General features: G+C 41.1%; 1 protein-coding gene across 5 annotated transcripts in view; it reads right to left on the bottom strand.

Annotated features, from left to right (window-relative positions):
- Positions 1-20,666, bottom strand: part of PRKCD (protein kinase C delta) — a 127,966-nt gene that overhangs the window by 62,928 nt on the left and 44,372 nt on the right. For 3 of the 5 annotated variants that reach the window (XM_075939350.2, XM_075939349.2, XM_075939353.2), the window contains exon 2: positions 6,789-6,908. The exons of the other annotated variants lie outside the window; for them this stretch is intronic. The gene's annotated coding sequence lies outside the window, so the exon portion shown is untranslated. The remainder of the gene's footprint in view (positions 1-6,788; positions 6,909-20,666) is intronic. 5 annotated transcript variants of the gene reach the window in all.

Raw genomic sequence — 20,666 nt, 5'->3', positions numbered from 1 at the left:
TTTACACTAGACTTGATAATAAACACGATGATTTAATTAAATATAAAAATGTGATTTAAGTGCTTTCAAGTGATAACACACAGATTAAAGTAAATTACTAAGTTAAAATAAATAAAACACACCAGCTATGCCAAATAACATTAAAGCCAGGTCTACACTAGACCTGGAAGGTCAGCTTAAATATGCAACTCCAGCTATGTAGAATACATACGCTGGAGTTGGCATACCTTAAGCTGAGCTTGGTGGTGTCCACAGAGCAGGAGGCCCACGGGAGAAGACACTCCCATTGGCTTCTCTTACTCCTCGTGACTGCTAGACCTACTAAATTGAACACCAGGAGATCGACTTCTGGAGCGTTGATTCACCGGTAAATATAGATATGGCCTAAGCGAATTTGTTACAAATTATAATTTTTCACCCTAGTCCTTCAGGCCACAGCTGATTTTTTTTCTGACCAGAGCCCACCTGCTTCCTCTCCTCATAAGAGTTCTTTGTTTCCTAGTGTCTTCATTTGTCCTCTTGTGATGGGAGGGCAGTCTGTGAAGCCAACTAAAGAACATCATTGTTTGCTCCCCATCTCTTAAAAGAAAATTTCCCCAGGATGAAAATCCTTTTCTCAATTCTCCCCCATCTGGAAGAGTACAAAATTCAAGACTGATTCCAATACCAGGTGGCATGGTTACCGATTTTTGTAGGACCAACCATAATCCTGGTTTACTGGAAAAAACAAGACCATTCACAGATTATTGTCTTGAGCACATAGCCATTAAGTTCATTAAGTACCACTAAATGGCTTTCACTAGAAGACCTAAATTAACAAATAGGTTTCCACTTCATATTTCTAACTACACATACAAGAATGTTACATGCACACAAATAGAACATACACTGTCAGCAGACTGCAAGCTTTTCCACAAGAGGCTACATGTGGTATTTTGCATAAAGCATTTTCAAGTTATGCATACTCATATTCAAAACATATTTTCATAAAAATATGGGGGCATAGTATCACATATTTGTCTTCTCTAGTAAGGCTCTCTGCCCCTAAAACAATGGCCTGCATGCAATGTCCAATTAGCCACCCTGGCCACCTGCTAACATGCACATCTGTCCCCTTGCCTCCTCCCCTGTTGAGCTGATGTTGTAACTTTGGTGGATGCAGCATTCAGGTGCCCATTTTCCTCTTCAGTGTGACCTCCATTCTGGTCCAGACTACAGGAGCTGGGGCGCACAAGCACTGAGCCAAGCAGCTACACGAGGACCCTGGGTACTAGGGCATTTGCTGACTTGCTGTTACTGCATAGAGACAACAGTAAAGTCCATACCAGTGATACTGGCGAGCTGCAAATGGCTCTACTGAATTTCCTGCAGCTCTTTGACGCATATGATACTAAAACACTGTGTGATATAATTATCCACCAGTCTAAGTTATTAACCAATGCGATAATACTAACCAATTATTGTAGTTGATTATATATTTTATCAACTACAACTGGTTAATAACATTGTAATATACAAAAACTAAATATTTCCCCTGCCATATTGTTCAAATATGAGTATCTAGTACTATTGGAATTGGAACAATGAATTTGCACTATGGTAACTCTTTTGGGTAATTCTGATGGCTTATTTGGCTCCTCAGTCACAGCAGTCTGAGTATCACTGGCCTATACCATGTCCAGATGTTCATGGCTGCAAAGGAGAGTTCATGGCTGCAAAGGAGATGTTCATAGCTGCCTGGAGCAAGAGGCTGTCCTCTTGATTATCTGAGCTCTCAATTATCCTAATTATCTGTGTCCACCTCCTCGTCTATTTGGTTAAACAGGAGTATACTGTATTCTAAAATGCAATCACTTAGAATACTAATGATGTTTCTCCAAACCATTCCTAGATATATGGTTCTGTTAATGGAACAGTTATTATTGCCCATTACAGTATTATTTTACCAAAAAAATACTGCAACTTGCATATAATGGAATCTTGGTCATTAGCCTGCAAAATACCTCTTTGAATTATGATAGTATTTCAGTTAAGTGCAATTTGTAACCAAATAAACTCCACTGACTGATTATTTTCCACTATGGAATTTTAGCATAATTATACAATGCATATCTTTTACAACTAATGCAACCACTTCAGTTTTGCAAATTATCCTGTTTAAGTAGGATCCAAGAATCTTTTATCTCTCTGAGCCCTCATTCTCCTAATCTACTATATATTTGAGAGAGTTTGTCAGTCTGTGCTTGTCTGTCAGTCTGTACAAGAATGCCTTCTAAATGGCAAGAGCTAGGAACACCAGTTTCCATATACAGCTTCCTCCTACCATAACTTAAAGCAAGGTCAGGGTTTGGTTGTGCCAGGAAAATGGGAAGTGCCAGGAATAGGATTGCTTCTCAGAAAACCATACAGAAAAGAGACAGAATCACCAAGCAGATAAAAGGGGCTGGCTGGGGGCACCCCCACCATTTGGGACTTCCCCAGCTCAGAGCCTCCCATCTCCCAGGCATCCTTTGGGGAGAGTGGGGAGGCTGAAGCCACACTTCCTTCTGATTTAAATAGGTACATTGCTGGCTATTCCCCTGCACCAGGGAGCCAGGGGAAAGTGCACAGTTTGCTGCATTCCTCACTCTGGCTGGGGAGTACAGGAGGCAGACAAACCTGGACCTGTCACAGCTGGCAGAGATGCACCTCTCCCCCAGCTGTGCCCAATGGAGCTGCAGCAGCCATGGAGAGGTGCTTACCACCTGGCTCCAAGCGGCTGCGTTGAAAGAGGGCTGAGGTAGTCTTCTCTCCCCAGGGCAGTCTGCACACTGAACCCCTCATGCCCAGCCCCATCCCAGAACAAGGATTTAAATGAAGCATGTATTAAGGATGTGAAAGTGTAAACTTAAAAAAAATTAATCAAGTTAAGGAGCCTAGCAACGCCGGGTAAATCTTCTAGTACATTTCTAAAATGAAAATGTGGCTGATACCTTTGGCTTCACAAAGGTGACATCTCTCTTTGTCTTGGTCTGAACCTCTTGATTTAACATAAAGGTGATTATATTTCTAACAGAAGGCCCATGGTTATCACTAGCCTCATTCAATTGAAAATTTGTGTCTGTACCTTATTTGATATTTTACTGTGAAATATAATAGTCCAGAAGGTAAAAAAATGGTCAATTAATTTATTGCCTTTTCTTCAAATCAGTCAAAAATATTAACCAGTTCTTCTGAATTACTAATTTGCGCAAACAAAATGTTTCCTCTTGTAGAAACAAGCTAGTAAGCTAACACTGAAGATTCAAAATTTGTACCCAGGGGGAGGGACTCATTTTTCATATTTTGTCTGGAAAACAAAGTTAGTAAATTGAAAAGTATTACTACTAGGAGAGGAAGGATGTTTAGTTATGTTTTTACATGACAATTAGTGATTTAAGCTAGTAGCTATGGAGCTGGGAAAGTGTGAACCTGGAAGGGGGGGGGAAGTAATCAAAGATCAAAGGCACCACTCTGATACCTCACTCTCTCTTCACTTTAAAAAAGCCTGGTAAGTCATTTTGCAGCAGATTTCAATTTATAATTCTCAGTAATAAGAGCTATGAAATGATATCCAATGACTACACCAAGTGCTGTACTACATCAATTCTATTTAATTAGGCATCAAATTACTTAATAGTTAAATTAAGCAGCTATTTGGTAGTGCTGCCATTAGCTACAGAAACCGGGAAGTAATGAAGAGAATAAAAAGGAGATATGCTCTGATACAAGAAGGTGAAGGGCTAAGATAAATAGTGGGGGAAAGTAAAAGGATGATGGCACAGGAATTAAAAATGAGATCAACCTGCTTTTTACTGTAAATAGTTTTAGAAACCGCAGATGAGACAATCAACGGGTCTGTGTTCTAATCCACGACAGAGCTAAGTAAGGGAGATGCACAGGAAACCTGACTCTGCATTTGCCAGGGTAGCATCCTGGAATTAGCCCACATGAACCAGGATTTCCTAATGACAGTTTATAACCAAATTCATTGTTTACAAGCTTCTGGGATGTACAATGAACACCAGCCTTCTCATTTTGTTATTTTAACACTAGTATTTTGATATTTAATCAATCACCTTCTAACAAGGAAACAAGGCTTCAACCACACATAGTGACTCCGTTAATTTTCTTAAGTCACTGTAGGATGCCAGACTTGCCCTAGATTAACTGTTTTTGCAAGCAGGTAGCACAGGTGTGTCCCAGACTTTCCACCACCATTTTCAATAATTTATTAGATCTACCTTTGCCCTTCCTCACCTCTCCAAGCTAGCTAACCTCTCTTTTCCAAAATACAGGACTATGTAGCACTTTAAAGACTAACAAGATGGTTTATTAGATGATGTGCTTTCGTGGGCCAGACCCACTTCCTCAGATCAAATAGTGATTGATCAAATATTTGATCTGAGGAAGTGGGTCTGGCCCACAAAAGCTCATCATCCAATAAACCATCTTGTTAGTCTTTAAAGTGCTACGTAGTCCTGTATTTTGTTTCAGCTACACCAGACTAACACGGCTACATTTCTATCTCTCTTTTCCAGTGGAACATAGTTTTGCTCTTCTTTCTGGGAGAAGAGCATGGAGAACTATTCAAAATCCTTCATGGAGCCAAGACAATTTGACCGATCCAACTTCAGAGTCTCCACATCACATGACTAGCATCATTCTATGATTAGGTTCTCTTCAGAGCTTATCAGCATAGTTATTTAAATTACTCAGAAGCATCACTGTTGAGTGACAGCAAAAATTTCTCACCAACCCCTTGAGGCTTTGTGATTTAGACAAAGGATTGTGACATTTGAGACAAATCAGTGCATTGCAAGGGATATATTTGTTAGTACTCTCTTTTTGTGTGCCATACAGCTACTATAAATGGAATGCGCCCAACAACAACAACAAGAAACAGGAATATTTTACAAATCTCTAAAATAAAATAGTCTATGTTAATTTTGATCAATGGCCTGTTCCTCTCCACAACAAGAAAAAGCTGAAAGGCTATGATTTAATCAGCTTTGCAATTACCTGGTGACACTTTATTCCATTGGACAACTGAGAAGCAGCCCTATATAATGCTAATTTACACACTATGTCATCTGGTCTCTAATAAGGCAACTCTCCCCCACAGAACCTTAAGCTGATGGAGCTGAAGCTCCATTTGACCGGATTAGGGATTCAAATGACCTCCTCATGGGAAAAAAACCCTGCTTTATCAAAGAAACATTCCCCAGCCATAGCTCTCACCACCAAATGCAATGTAAATATAATGCTAATCAAAACCTATAATGAGAAACACATTCTATTGCTAGAAAGGCTCTTTGTTCACTAAGACTAGGATTCTTAAAGGACTACCCAAATCTATCAACACAAGCCCACTGATAGCAAGTAACATGCAGTACACGAGGGTAACTAGGAACCAAATGCTGTGGATTTTCACCTCTGGACAGAGGGATTCATTGGCAAGACTGGATGAAAATTTGCCCTGCATTTGCTCATGTGTCTTGTTCAAACTAGTATGAGTCCCTAAAGTGAACATTAAGTCCCATTGCATGAACTTTCAGAGAACTACTTTCATATGTACAATGTAAAGATATTGATGTAGTATGTGTTTGCTAAATGAACCAGTGCGATCTTTCCCCTTCCTGATAGTCAGGTACAAAACTGGCCTTTCAAGCTCCAGATGTAGTTACATCTTCCGAAACACTGTGGCTGTGTCTAGATTGCACCCCTTTTCTGTAAAAGGGATGCAAATTAGACACAGCACAATTGCAAATGAAGCGGGGATTTAAATCTTCCCCGCTTCATTTGCATAAACATGGCTGCCGCTTTTTTCTGGCTCGGGGCTTTGCCGACAAAAAGCACCAGTCTAGACGGGGATCTTTCGGAAAATAAAGCTTTTTCTGAAAGATCCCTTATTTCTCTTAAAATCAGGAATAAGGGATCTTTTGGAAAAGGTTTATTTTCCAAAAGATCCCCGTCTAGACTGGCGCTTTTTGCCAGCAAAGCCCCGAGCCGGAAAAAAGCAGCAGCCATGTTTATGCAAATGAAGTGGGGAAGATTTAAATCCCCGCTTCATTTGCAATTGCGCTGTGTCTAATTTGCATTCCTTTTATGGAAAAGGGGTGCAATCTAGACACAGCCTGTGGGTTTTTTCCCCTCATGACAGCTTCACTGGTGAGTTCAAACATTTACCTACATGTAACCAGCTTGCTAAAAACATACACATGGGGACAGCAAGAGTCCCCCACACTCTGATTGTGCTGGGAAGAGCTAGGTCAGTTCAAGGCTGCAGGCAAGAAAAGAATAATAGAATCATAGAGCTGGAAAAACCTCAGGTCGTCAAGTCCAGCCCCCTGCCCAAGGCAGGACCAATCACAACTACCTCTGCTTTTTTATTACCAATAAAATGAATTACTCTGGAAGTTAACTTGCTCCCACAACAACAACAACAAAAAAGCAACTCAGTTTTCCTAATGTACACAGGCTATGTCTTCAGTGCCACAAAGCATGAGTGTTTACTGCAAGGTAAGGAATATGTGTTAGCTATCTTGCTGTGAAATCAATTCAGATTCTACAGTAAGATATCTGATGTGCCTTAACTATCTTGCTGTAAAAATACCGACCTTTTTTGGCAGTGAAGACATAGCTACAGAGATTCATTCTAATCAGCAAAAATTCCTCCAAACCCCTAAAGAATAACCAGTCATCTGAAGTTCAGTCACATTTTAAAAAAACACCACCACATGCACATCTAGCCAATACACACAACTCACTCCTAGTGTTCTCAGGAACGGAGATCCTGCCAATCCCAGCTTCACAATGGATCACAAATGCTGACTCAGGCTTTTACAGGATTTCACAAGAAGTCAAAAGGTGTTGCAAAAAGCCCAGCTCTGAAATAAAAAAAGAGGATCACATTCATCTCATGAGAAATTTGTTACCTTTATGAAATATGACAGCCAAATGGCTTTCCTTAAAGCCCTTAATTTCAATCATACCTAATAGTGGGGAAATGGAGATGTAAGCCCCTAAAAACAGGACCAATGCAAGTTACAAGTTCAATAGTCCAAATAGTTAAAAGCTTCATGTTTCTCTTATCTAAAACTAAGGGGGGAAATCTTTCCCAACATCACTCTAGAGAAAATTGCACAGAAACTGCCATGCTACAGACTACAGAGCCAAACGGGGACCAGTACCACTTTTCACTGCAAAAGGAGAGCCAAAAGCAACAACTCACATGCTGTACAGCCACGTCTATGAATTCTGCAGTGCTCTGGCAGATATTCTGAAAATTCTACAGCAGCTTCAGGTTAGTTTTAGAAGTTGGAAGTTCTTAGTGAATTAAACTGGAAAGCAATCCATACAATCATTTTTGAATTATTAAACTTAAGGAGGTTGCCAAAAATCTGCTCACTAATGAGGACTGTTTGTGTGTGTTTGAAAATCCTCATAGGAAAATAAAAATAAATCGGTTCAGTCTCAAACATTCAAACCCCCAAAATATTGCTAGGTTCCTTGTTACAAAGTTCAGCTAGTGCAGAAAAGTGTCTCAACCAACAGCAGCTGGTGGGGTGAAAGACAAAGGGTTCATTTTTTATCTTCTCTCACTCCCCAAAATCTTTCACAGCTATCTGGAGCTCATAAACAGCAGCACTCAAGTCAGCGCTGCAGACTTGTTCAAGTGCCTTTGTTACTACTGAGGCAATTATTTCTTCTTGTAAAATAGTAGCCCATGTCTATAGTGATCCAAAAACAAAGACACAGTTGCATCTCTTCTGCATCAAAGTAACATCAAAGCTGTGAGATACACTATTCACAGGAAACAATGACAACAAGCCAGAAAACCAGAGCTCTGTGGTCTAGAGCAGTGTTTCTCAACCTTTTTTTTTAAGTACCCCTTTAAAAAAGAGTTTAAGTACCCCCAGTACCTACTGTTGTCAGACCCACCATTTTGTTTTCTACCATTGTGTGACAGAGTGCTGGCTAAGCCAGAGCTCTGCCACTGTATCCTGGCTGAAGAGGCTGATGGCCACAGCTGAGTAAGCCCAGGCCTGAAGGGCTATTAGAAACAGTTGTGGGCCTCACTGGGAGAGGGCTATATAAGGAAGGGGGCAAGGAGGAGCAAGAAGCCAGGGTGTGGCTGAGTGTGCTCCCAGGTAGACAGAGGAGCTGGCTGACTTGATTGTAAACTCTGTAAATAGAAGGTGTTGGGAACTGACAAAGACAGGGGTGATGGCTCCAGAAGTCCCTCGGGCTGATTTGTGGACCAGAAGGTGTCCCAGACCACAGGGCTGAGCGGGGACTCCATCACACATTGCAACATATTTGTTTAAACAACTTCATCGTGGCCAGCAGACTATGAAATTTTGGGGTGTAAAAAGTACAAAAATAATAAAGCATTGTAAAACTTTAAACAAAAATTCAGTTTTCTCCAAATTTCAGTTGTGTTGACGTATCCCCCAGACTTCTCTCAAGTACCCTTAAGGGCACTCGTACCACACTGGCCTAGAGAACCAATGGGTCCAAATAGCGGAAACAATATTCGTTCACTGACAGACACAATGTTTAAGAAAAGCTTCTGGTGTTCATATTTCTTATTTCTTAGCAGCCCCCAGAGAGGCACCTGCATTTCTGCATTTCGCAACATGGACGTAGAGCTGCACGCACTAAAAGGGTGACGATCTTTTCCATGCTGTCTGGAATGTATGAGGTTGCATAAAAAAGCTGTTTTCTCCCAACAGCAAAGAATGCCCTTTCCTTGGCTGTTAACTGGTGGTGTGCTTGCAAGGCAGCACAAAAATCAGAAGCAAAGCCCCTTTGGCACTTACTGTCTTCAGAGCTGTTTTATTATTGCTTTGTTTCCCACTCTATGTAAAATGTCTGTAAATTATAAAGAAATAACCATCTAGAAACATTTTTAAGACACTAACAAGATTAATAATTAAAAAAGGACAACTGCTTTTAAAACGGTCCCTCTTCACACGATTGGCTTTTTAAAATCCTGCTCTCTGGGGATAACTTCAGAGAGCAGCCTGAAGTACCCTCCCACCATACCCACCCCAGAAGTGAAACTTGGTTAAGGTCCTCGTGGCTCCCCAAATAGTTTTTTCTTTAACATGCATTCATCATTCTAGTAGTAGTACCTTTAAACAATGTGAATAGTCTCTCCCACGTCTTCCATTTCACATCGTCTCCCCAGTGGAGGGTTTTGTTTGGGAATTTTGTTTATGCACACACATTGTTACAGGTTTGTTAGAGAAGGCAACATTACAGTATGCACTGTGCACTCACAGGGGAAGATGGTGAGGTCTGTGATCATCATTATTTCCCAAAGGAGTTCTTTCCAAAGGCTCTGAGCAAGCCGTCTCCTGCACAGATGAGTTTTACCCTTATTGCAGAGAGTTCCATGCATAGAAAAGCTGCCAACAAATTTCCAACCCAGAGCTATCCTTTCGATACCCTTGGACCAGGGCATGGAGTGCACTGAGCATAAGGAACGTGACCTGGATCCTGAGTCAATACTCTGTCAGAAACCCGTGCAGGGAGCAGAACAGTTTTGATGTGCTCACGGTAGCTAATACTGGCAAGCAGATGCATTGCAGCATTTTGCAACAGCTGGAGTTTTAGGTGACCTACCATTACCTACCTTCCCAGTTATATTGCAAGTGCTGTAATCCAGCTGAGAGGTGATAAAGGCTTCAGTAATTGAGGGCAGAACATCATATGCCAACATGGGACAGAATTTCCTATCTAGTAGGTCTCAATCAGAGATCTGGGGCCCTTGGGAGGCTGTGAGCAGGTCTCAGGGGGTGCACCAAGGATGGCTTGCATTAGATTTGCTTCCCATGGAAGTTCAAATCAAGTTTAAAGTCTCAAACCCAGTCTTCAAAGCACTCCATGGCATGGGCCGGAGATCGGTAAAAGATCATCTAAAGCAGTGGGACAGAGATCATGGCTGAACACTTTCCTTCTCTGGCACAATGGGACTTGCAACAATAAAAATAAAGCTTGTCTGTGGGGGTGCCAGAACTTTCTCTGTGGGTGCCCAAAAAAGTGGAACAAACAAACAGCTCCAGAGATTTGGGGCCATCACAAACCGCCCTTTCCACTTCAAGGACAAGCATATTTCTTTGACACTGATTGCTCTAATAGAAACACCTAGCAACAGGTACATTTATTTAATAATAATAATAAAAAAACCTAACAAAACAAGCCATGGCACTGCACATGCCTCTTGCTCTGCAGAAAAGATTAAAGACACATGCACATACACACTACTTAATGCACAACTGGAAGAGGCTCACATACATTAGTGAGAAGCAGAATAGAAAAACCTATATAGAACAGAACTGGCCCTACCATTCCATTGCAGGTCCCATTTGTGAACGTGTCCTTTAACCTGGGCCTCAGCCACTAACAGGTTATGTGCAGGACTTCCAAAGCCCAGGACCCAATAGAAAAAATAACTGCTACTGGGTTTCACAGCAGGATGTGAAAATGTGAATGAAGGACAGGGTTTTTTTTTTTGCAGGTACAGGAAAGAAATAGTGAAGTGAATCACAAACAGGCATAGTCTCTATCCTCACAATCATTCATATTGACAGGGGAAAGGGTCTATAGGATCAGTCCCAAAATACGAAAAATTGAAGAATACATCCCTAAAACTCACATTTCAATTTTTTGAAATGTAGGATTATTTTAAAAATATGGGCTTCTCTTACACATTTAATCTTTTATTTCCAATTAAACTAGATTCTTCTGTAGAGTAATTTGCTACAGCAAATTTAAGTGTTTAATTTCCCCATTTCTGGTGAAGTACTGGAGGTGAAGGCTAATGTGTCTGCACATAAAAGATTAGTGATGCAGGGGACCTTTGTACAGTTTCAGGGATTTTGCAAAACTTTCTGAAGAACTTTTCATTTGAAAATATTAGTTCAACTTTTTCAAGCACAGTATATTTTTGAAGACCCAGGACAGGCTGTGTAATTTCCCTAAAACTTAGCTGCCATGAAATGGTTCCCTAGATTTATTTTACTCTTTAGATTTTTCTCCTTCTCCATTTTTAAGTTTGCTTTCCCAAACAGACTTAGGAATACTGTACTTCATTGTGTCAGCCAGCTTTTCCATTAGAGCCTCTGACTTAAGTATTTATTACTCAAAAGAAAAAAATTCATTCCAGCTCAAAGAATGAACATCACTGTAAGTGTAAAAAAAGACTCATTATTTAAAGAAACTATAGTTAAACTTAATAGGATTTCAGCACATTTAGATGCTACTTTCTTCTCCGAGAGTTTGATTTTCAGAGGTACTAAGAATTATAGTTTCCTGATACGTCAATGGGAGTTATTGTAGGTATGCAGCATAGCCTGGAACCAGCCCTTAAAACTTTACCTTAGTGGAGAATAAAAGTCAGGAAGATTGCTTACGTCAACTGATGATAACGAATGAATCCCATTAATATTAAAATCACTAAATAGCTGAAAAAATTAGATTAAAGCAGACAATGGCACATATAGAGTAACTACACGTGTGGGGGCTTTTAATACACACAGAGTTTCACACATGCTTTCCCTTTTTTATCCCTACTTGCAGAATTACCCAGCATTGCTCAGCTGTGTAAGGGCACACCCAGGTCCCATAAGCACATGGGGTGGGGGATCCCCAGACCCCAAAAGGAGCAGCGCGGGGGAGGGGAGGGGAGAGAGGGTGAAGGGAATCTCCATTCTCTGGGTAAAGTGTGGGGGTGGGGGAAGGGGAGAGAATTGCCCGTAGGAGCCTCACAGCAGGGGGCAGCGGGGATGGACACCACATGCCCATGTGGAGCAGTGGGGGAGGGGGAGAGTGCAGCCCCCCTGTAGCAGGATGGGTGACAATGCCCAGGCCTTGTAGCTGTTGTGGGGGAAGGGGACCTTACCAGTAGAAGGTAGCCTGGCCAGCACCATGCATGATCCATGTTGTGGAAAACAGACCCATTCCCACCACTTCCCCTGTACACAGCACAACCAAGCCCTATATATATATTCACTTCCTAATTCCCCTTTGGAAATTCCTTCAGTCTTGTCAAAGAGTGAGCTACAGACTGACCCAAGATTGTATCAATCTCTTGCACAGCAACACAGGCCGATATTAATACAGGCAAAGACAGACACTGAAGCTAAGAGTTACTGTACCAGGGTGTTGTGATGTCGATGGCGTGAGGGCCAGGACTTTAACAGGGTTCAAAAAAGAACTAGATACATTCACGGATGTTATGTCCATCGGTGGCTATTAGCCAGGATGGGTAGAGTTGGTGTCTTAGTCCTCTATCATTTTGAAGTCAACAGCCAACTTCTGTTAACTTTAACCCAATGACAGGTTTAGGGTGAGAGAAGGTAATTTTCTCTTCTGATTCTGCCTTACTCTGTCTAGTCAATTAGAAGTCCAGCATTTTGCATAAGCTTTTCCATTAAAACAAAATATCACAATGGCATGAGATTTTCCAGGACATGATATTTACAGCTGAGTCTCACATACACTTGGATTATCTATTTACATTGGACTGGATCCTAATAGCTCACAGGAACTGTGGCTATAATAATAAATAACAGTTCTGATTTACCTTAAATGTGAAACTAAAAAAGAATTGTATGCTGAAGGAGGGCAAGGATGCCGACGCAGAGTAAAATAAGAAAGGTATGACTGCCTCCTATAGACAAGTATTTATTTGCTGCAATTATTGGATTCATTTGCACCTATAAAGGGATCCTGCACTCTCAATCAGAAATATGAAGGTTTCCAAAAATAGTTTTGATAAAATGCCACATGGAGTAACTATTAGAAAGAAAGAATAAAAGATTTTCACAACTGCAGATATAAGAATAAGAGCTGCTAAATACTCACACAAACGCACTGTATCCTTGAGGAGTTTTTTTTTAAATTATTATTATGTTTTAAGAACAGAGAAGCTGGAACAACCACCACTGCATGAAAACAACAGAGAGCTGAAAAGTAAGGTCTCACCCCATACAGATACTGGTCATATATTTTCAAAAATGTACATCCATAATAATTTTACACATGGCAGAATACTAAAATGAAGGAAAGAGATAAGAAATTTAACACCACAATTTGTAAGACTTGATTGCCAGGGCCCATAGAGTTCTTCAGATTACTTTGCAATTTTCAGTTTATTCTTAGGAATTGGGGACTCTTTAAAAATGTAATGTAATTTTTAAAAAATCCAGAAGATATGAAATAACGGTAAAGGAAATTGGTCTAGAAAATTCTTGACCAAACAAAATATACCGGAAACATAACCCAAACCCTTCTGAATCTGAAAAAAAAATACTGTTCATATTTCTCTCTAATTCCACATTATTTTCGTTTGTGTATGCCTGCTTTTCCTCATTCAGGCCTAGACTAGTAACAAAAGCAACACCGTATTAAAGAGTTCTGTTATTCATTATTTGTATTACAGTAGCACTGACTGCCTCTAACTCATTCTGCTAGGTATGTCATATGTAACAGACAATTTTTAGCTCCAAAGATATTCTTGCCATACTCTTTCCAATCTAACCAGAAGCACTGGAAATGCCCCCAGCTTCTATGTTTTGCAGATCCAACATATAATGAAAGCCATCCAAAATATGGCTTCCTGTGCAGATTATTAATGTGAAACACCTCAGAACTGCTAAGAGTCAAAAGCCCTTTTCCAAAAATAAAAAACAAAAAAAACCACACACCCATCCTCCATGAGGGTGAGAACAGTAAAGAAGTTATGGATGAGTGAAGTTACTTTCATACACAAATCACAAGCAAGCAATAAAATGTCCAAGTTGTTTAAGTATTAACTCAAATTTGAATGAGCAGCCAATGACACGTGATTAGTCTAATAATCAAATTTAGCTATTTTAAAATTGCCTGAATGCAAGTGTGTGGAAGATAAGATTTTAGTCCTGAAAGTACTGACTTCCTGATAGAAATGTAGCCGTGTTAGTCTGGTGTAGCTGAAACAAAAAACGGGACTATGTAGCACTTTAAAGACTAACAAGATGGTTTACTAAGTGATGAGCTTTCGTGGGCCAGACCCACTTCCTCAGATCAAATAGTGGAAGAAAATTATCACAACCATATATACCAAAGGATACAATTTAAAAAAAATGAACACATATGAAAGGGACAGATCAAACTTCAGAACAGAAGGGAGATGGGGGGGAGGGAGGAGGGTAAATGTCTGTGAGCTAATGATATTAGACTTCCTGAGTGGGAGGCAAATCTAAGGCAGCATCTTAGGTTGGAGATGTAAAAGATCTGATAGGAACAAGGTAGAAAATACCTTGTAAACAGAATTTTTCTATTACAGGATGGTGTGGATGAAAACTGAATTTGCCAGAGTTCAACACAGAGTTCTTTAATAAGGTATTTGTTTTGCTTTGAGGGAAAAGTAATTTACCACACTTTGGGGTCTAATGAAGTCTCTCTTCGTTTTGAAAGCACAGGACTAACTGGTAGATAGAAACAATTTAGAACTATGATAGTTTCCCACTGTTGTTATAACCATGTTTGAAGCAGATGCAGAATGAAATTCTGCCTAATAACGTAAAGCATAATTCCAGATATTAAAAAGATCTTTCTGCAGCCCATGGAGTTTGCTCATTGTTTATTTTATTAGAGACTGTGCAAGCCAATGCAACTTGACAAGCAGTAAAAACACCAGCATGGAAAGATTAAAATGTCTAGTTTGACAGGACCTAAATGCAACTCTGTATTTTAACAATTCAAAATGGGACTTGTTTTTAATTAATTAAAATTCAACCCCAAACTGTCCTGAAAAATATTTCCCAAATGACATTTTCTACATTTTACAGATCAATATTACATGTTAATCCCCTGCAGTTTCAGGTTTGGTTTACTCAACCTCAGGACCACAAATAGGATGGGTATTGACAGGAATAGCCATCAGCCAAAAAAAGCCAATTAGGAGATGGGTCTGTGCTCAGCATCAGAATAGCCATACTTGGTCTGCCACCTGTTCCAGCTCTGTGGTTCATTCCTGTCTGATAGAACCCATCCCCCACCTGCTCCCACTGCACGAGCTTCTCCTGGCTGGATTCAGCTCTCTGCAGTTCAGTTTTGAAGCAATGTTCTCGTTGTAAGAAGTGTAGACCTCACGTATCCACAAATCAGACAGGAGACAAACCAAGAACCAAGGGTACCATTTATGGGGGACTAGGGTAGATTTCAAAATGATCACCAGGCAAGATACAGGCAGGTAGAATTCAGTGTTAATAAATGCAGAGTAATGCACATGGGAAAATGTAATGCCAACATTAAATACAAAAGTGATGGGGTCTAAATTAGCTGTTACCACTTTGGATCTTTGTGGTTAGTTCCCTGAGACCATCTACTCAATGTGCAGTGGCAGTCTAAAAAGCTAAAATAATTTTGAGAATCATTAGGAAAGGATAATGAAACAGAAAATATCATATTGCCTCTATATAAGTCATGGTATTCCCACATCTTGAATACTGCATGCAGATCTGGTCACCCCATCTAAAAAAATAGATATAGTGGATTTGGAAAAGGTACAGAAAGGGCAACAGAAATTATTAGAGGTAAGGAACAGCTACCCTATGAGGCGAGATTAACAAAACAGGAACTTTTCAGCTTGAAATGAAATGACTAAGGTGCGCACAGATATGTGAGAGGTCTATAAAATCATGAATGGTCTGGAAAAGCTGAATAAGGAAATGTTATTTATTACTTCACTAACATAACACAAGATGCTCACCCAATGAAATTTATAGGCAACAGATTTAAAACAAAACGAATTATTTCTTCACAGCCTCTAGAACTCTTTTCCAGGAGATGGTGAAAAGGCCCAAACCGTATCAGGATTCCAATAAGAACAAAAGATAGGTCTATCAATGGCTATTCGCCGGAAATGGGCAGGGATGGTGTCCCTAGCCTCTGTTTGCCAGAAGGTGGGAATGGGCAACAGGGGATGTATCGCTTGCTTCTTCCGTTCACGCCTTCTGAAGCGCCTGGCATTGGTCACTGTTGGAAGACAAGACACTGGGCTAGATGGACCCAGTCTGACCCCAGTATGGTAATTCTGATGTTCTTATATAGAGCCCTGCTGTAACACACTAGGCCCTACTCTTCAGAGCTGAGGTAGAGACCAGGAGTCCTCACAGTCTCTTTCTCTGCAGAGTTAGTAACAAAGTAAGAATATATAATAAAATTTTAAGGCTACCAATGTCCCGTAAATTGCTACAAGATGTCAGAATATGTTAGTATAGAGCTGAGTGGGTCTAATATTTATTTAATTTTCTCTTTTTTTATAAAGGAATTAAATGCAGAGTTTCTGTCATCTAATTGCTAAGCTATCTGTCAAAAAAGCCCTAGATTTTTCCAGTGCTTTAGGAGACCCTGGAAAGAGGTGATTATGTGCGTGTGTGGGTTGGTGAAGGGGGGAACAGCTGGGGCCAATCCTGCACAATTTGCTGCTTGACTTGTACTGAACATGCATGGGCCACTTGTTAAATAGCCCTGTTCTATACAAGTATAGATTTGGGGTGGTTTTCAGATATCCCCCCCCTTTCTCACTATGGAACTCAGCAATATCTACAGTTCATTGTCCCCCATAATTGAGACCTAGATCTCTCTTCACCAGAAGGTCAAAAAACATTATTCTTTGGAAACAGGCATATATTGCATTGGTTATGAACTGTACCAGTTTCCAGTTGTTCTGGTGCCTTGACTAATCAAAAGTAAAGGTACTGTAAGGAGCTGATTTCTTTAAACCCATCTTCACAATTCAATTATTTAAAACACTGGAGTAAACACAAATACATGGATCAACCGTACATTTTTCTAAAGCCTCAGAGGGGTAGCCAAGTTAGTCCATAACTGGAAAAACTTAAGAAACAATGAATAGTCTTGGCGCACATTAGAAACTAACAAAGCATGTAGATGGTATCATGAGCTTTCAGAAGAAGAACTGGGTTGTGCCCATGAAAGCTCATGATAACAAGTACATGTTTTGTTAGTCTCTAAGGTGCTGCAAGACTATTCATTGTTTTATAGATTTTTCTTTTCTTCATTATAGTAAATGGAGTAACAAGAAACATCACATTTACTTCCTACATGCTTCCATCACCAATTGTCCATTGTCAGCTCTACATTTTCATCAGCCTCTGTCCATAGCTAGGCACTAGGCAGAATGCCTACCTTGCACACTCAGGCTGTGTCTACACTATATGCCTCTGTCGGCAGAGGCATGTAGATTAGGGTTGTAGGCAAAGGTAAATGAAGCCGCGATTTAAATGATCGCGGCTTCATTTACATTTACATGGCTGCCGCGCTGAGCCGACAAACAGCTGATCAGCTGTTTGTCGGCTCACCGCTAGTCTGGACGTTCCCCCGTCGACATCAAAGCCCTTTGTCGGCAGCCCCGTTATTCCTCGTGGAATGAGGTTTACCGAGGCTGCCGACAAAGGGCTTTGATGTCAACAGGGGGAACGTCCAGACTAGCGGCCAGCCGACAAACAGCTGATCAGCTGTTTGTCAGCTCAGCGCGGCAGCCATGTAAATGTAAATGAAGCTGCGATCATTTAAATCGCGGCTTCATTTACCTTTGCTGAATAAACAAATCTACATGCCTCTGCCGACAGAGGCATGTAGTGTAGACGTACCCTCAGAGCCCAATAGCTCTAGGATTTGAAAATACAGCAAGATACATTTGCTGTACAACCTTTACCATTAAAAAAAGACAAGTAAAAGCCAAAGAGCTAAGGAGGCAAACAGTCAGACATTCTGAAGGAATCCATTTTGAATCCCTTGGCAGAGGGGAAAATGGTCAGGAATAGAACTATGGATTGGATAAATGGACTGTAAGATGGCTAGCTAGACTGTGAGGGTAGTGATCAACAGCTCGACGTCTGGATGGCAGTTGGTTTCAAGTGGAATACACAAAGGATCAGTTCCAAGTCTGGTTTTGTTCAAAATCTTTATTAATGACCGGAATGAGGGGATGGATTGCACCCTCAGCAAGTTTGTGGATGACACTAAGCTAGGGGGAGAGGTAGATATGCTGGAGGGCAGAGATAGGGTCCAGAGTGACCTAGATAAATTAGAGGATTGGGCCAAAAGAAATCTCATGAGGTTCAACAAGCACTAGTGCAGAGCCCTGAACTTGGGACAGAAGAATCCCAAGCATTGTTATAGGCTAGGGATCGACTGGCTAAATAGCTGTTCTGCAGAAAAGGACCTGGGGATTACAGTGGATGAGAAGCTGCATATGAGTCAACAGTGTGCCCTTGTAGCCAAGGAGGCTAATGGCATATTAGGGGTCATTAGGAGGAGCATTTCCAGCAGATCAAGTGATTATTCACCTTTATTTGGCTCTGGTGAGGTCACATCTGCAGTATTGCATCCAGTTCTGGATCCCCCACTATAGAAAGGATTTGGATGCATTGGAGAGGGCCAGTGGAGGGCAACCAAAATTATTAGTGGGCTGGAGCACATGACCTACGAGGAAAGGCTGAGGGATTTGGGCTTATTTAGTCTGCAGAAGAGAAGAGTGAGGGGGGATTTGATAGCAGCCTTCAACTTCCTGAAGGGAGGTTCCAAAGAGGACGGAGAGGGGCTGTTCTCAGTAGTGACAGATGGCAGAACCAGGAGCAATAGTCACAAGTTACAGTGGGGGAGGTCTAGGTTGGATATTAGGAAAAACTATTTCACTAGGAGGGTGGTGAAGCACTGGAATGGGTTCCCTAGGGAGGTGTTGGAATCTCCATCCTTAGAGGTTTTTAAGTGCCGACTTGACAAAGCCCTGGCTGAGATGATTTTGTTGTGGTTGGTCCTGCCTTGGGCAGGGGGCTGGACTCGATGACCTCCTGAAGTCTCTTCTGGGCCTAGGATACTATAATTCTATGATTTTGAACAAAGGCACTCCTGGGCGCTCCATGAGTTGAAGACTGAACTTAGTGCAGAGTTTCTGATAAAGTTATATTTAGGAAAGTCTATCCCACCCCTTTAACTCCATTCTCAATCAATATTTTAGGCCGAATATCTTGATATTCAGGATACAGTACACAATTCCAGATTTTGATTTTAAACAGGAACATATTTCTCAGGTGGTTGATTAAACCTCTGATTCCCGCCAAAATTCAAATATATAATTCGGAAGTCCTGGCACCAAACTTACATAAATACAACATGAAAGCATTTCAGGGCAAATATTTAAAATATCAGATGCTGATCTCTGTCTCTTTCTTTGTATTCTATGATATTTGTAATATCTTGTTGAGGAGAAAAAACCCACCTATTTCCCCTTAAAACGGAAACAATTCCACACCAGAGAGGTTGTGTGCAAATTGTTTTAATAGTGAATGCAATTGGAAATCTCCTTCATTTCCCTGTTAGGAGGCATCACCCATCCCTACGAAGGAACTAAAAGCAATAAATAAATAAAAAGAAAGAGAGAACAAAACTGACATCAAATCAACAAGAGCTAAAAACAGATCAGATGCCTTCTAAAATGTTGGAATTAAAAGGCACTTTTGAAACATACTTTCCAAAACACCAGGGCTGTGTCCAGACTCAGGGGTTTTTTCGGGAAAAGTAGCCTTTTTCCGAAAAAACTTCCCCTGCGTCCAGACTCAAGCCACGTTCTTTCGAAATTAAATCGAAAGAACACGGCTTTTCTTTCGATGGCGGTAAACCTCATTTCACGAGGAAGAACGCCTTCTTTCGAAAGTTCCTCTTTCGAAAGAAGGCGTTCTTCAATGTAAATAGGGCTTCTTCGAAAGAGAGCATCCAGACTCACTGGATGCTTTCTTTCGAAAAAGCAAACCGCTTTTTCGAAAGTTCAACGTGCAGTCTAGACGCTCTCTTTCGAAAGAGGCTCTTTCGAAAGTATCTTTCGAAAGAGCCTCTTTCGAAAGAGGCTTGCAGTCTAGACATAGCCCAGGAGACCATCCAGCTGAAGTGACTCTTCGTGAGTGTGTCCACACAGGGTTAAGAGATATGTGGCATAGCAGCAGCAGGGTCCAACACCTTGAGCTCCCTGCCCAGCCCAGGAGCCTACACTGCATCCACAAACAACGTACAGGCAGTCCCCGGGTTACGTACAAGATAGGGACTGTAGGTTTGTTCTTAAGTTGAATTTGTATGTAAGTCGGAACTGGTACATACTGTAGGGGAAACTCTAGCCAAACATTTCTCCAGAGCTCAGTTTTATTCTCCCACACCTCACTTCCCTTAGTCCTTTATTCTCAAGCTGATGTGTCTGCTGAGAAAAGCCGCTCCGCGTCTTCCTGGTCTGCTGGGGGAGGTGGGGGGACGGGCGCTAGCTTCGCATCTCCCTGGTCTGCTGGGGGGAAGCAGCTAGTGCGGGGTTGCCTCACCCCGTTTGTAAGTAGAGATCCGATGTAAGTCGGTTCCATGTAACCCGGGGACTGCCTGTACTTATGATGGCACTCAAATGAAGGAAAAAAAATAGTGCCTTGGACAGGCAAAGCTGAAAAAATAAGCCTGCAACGTGCCTTGAATATTAGCTAGTTAAAAATTTGATAGACTTGGATGGATTGAGTTTGGGACTCGATTGAAAATGTCCCTCTGAAGTCTCTAGGATTCTGGAGACCAAGAAGAAACATGACCCTTTTTCC

The sequence above is a fragment of the Pelodiscus sinensis genome, chromosome 11 (assembly GCF_052426305.1).
Source record: "Pelodiscus sinensis isolate ZL-2025 chromosome 11, ASM5242630v1, whole genome shotgun sequence".
Taxonomy (NCBI): domain Eukaryota; kingdom Metazoa; phylum Chordata; order Testudines; family Trionychidae; genus Pelodiscus; species Pelodiscus sinensis.
The sequence above is the reverse complement of the archived record's forward strand: the minus strand, read 5'-3'. Positions and strand labels throughout refer to the sequence as shown.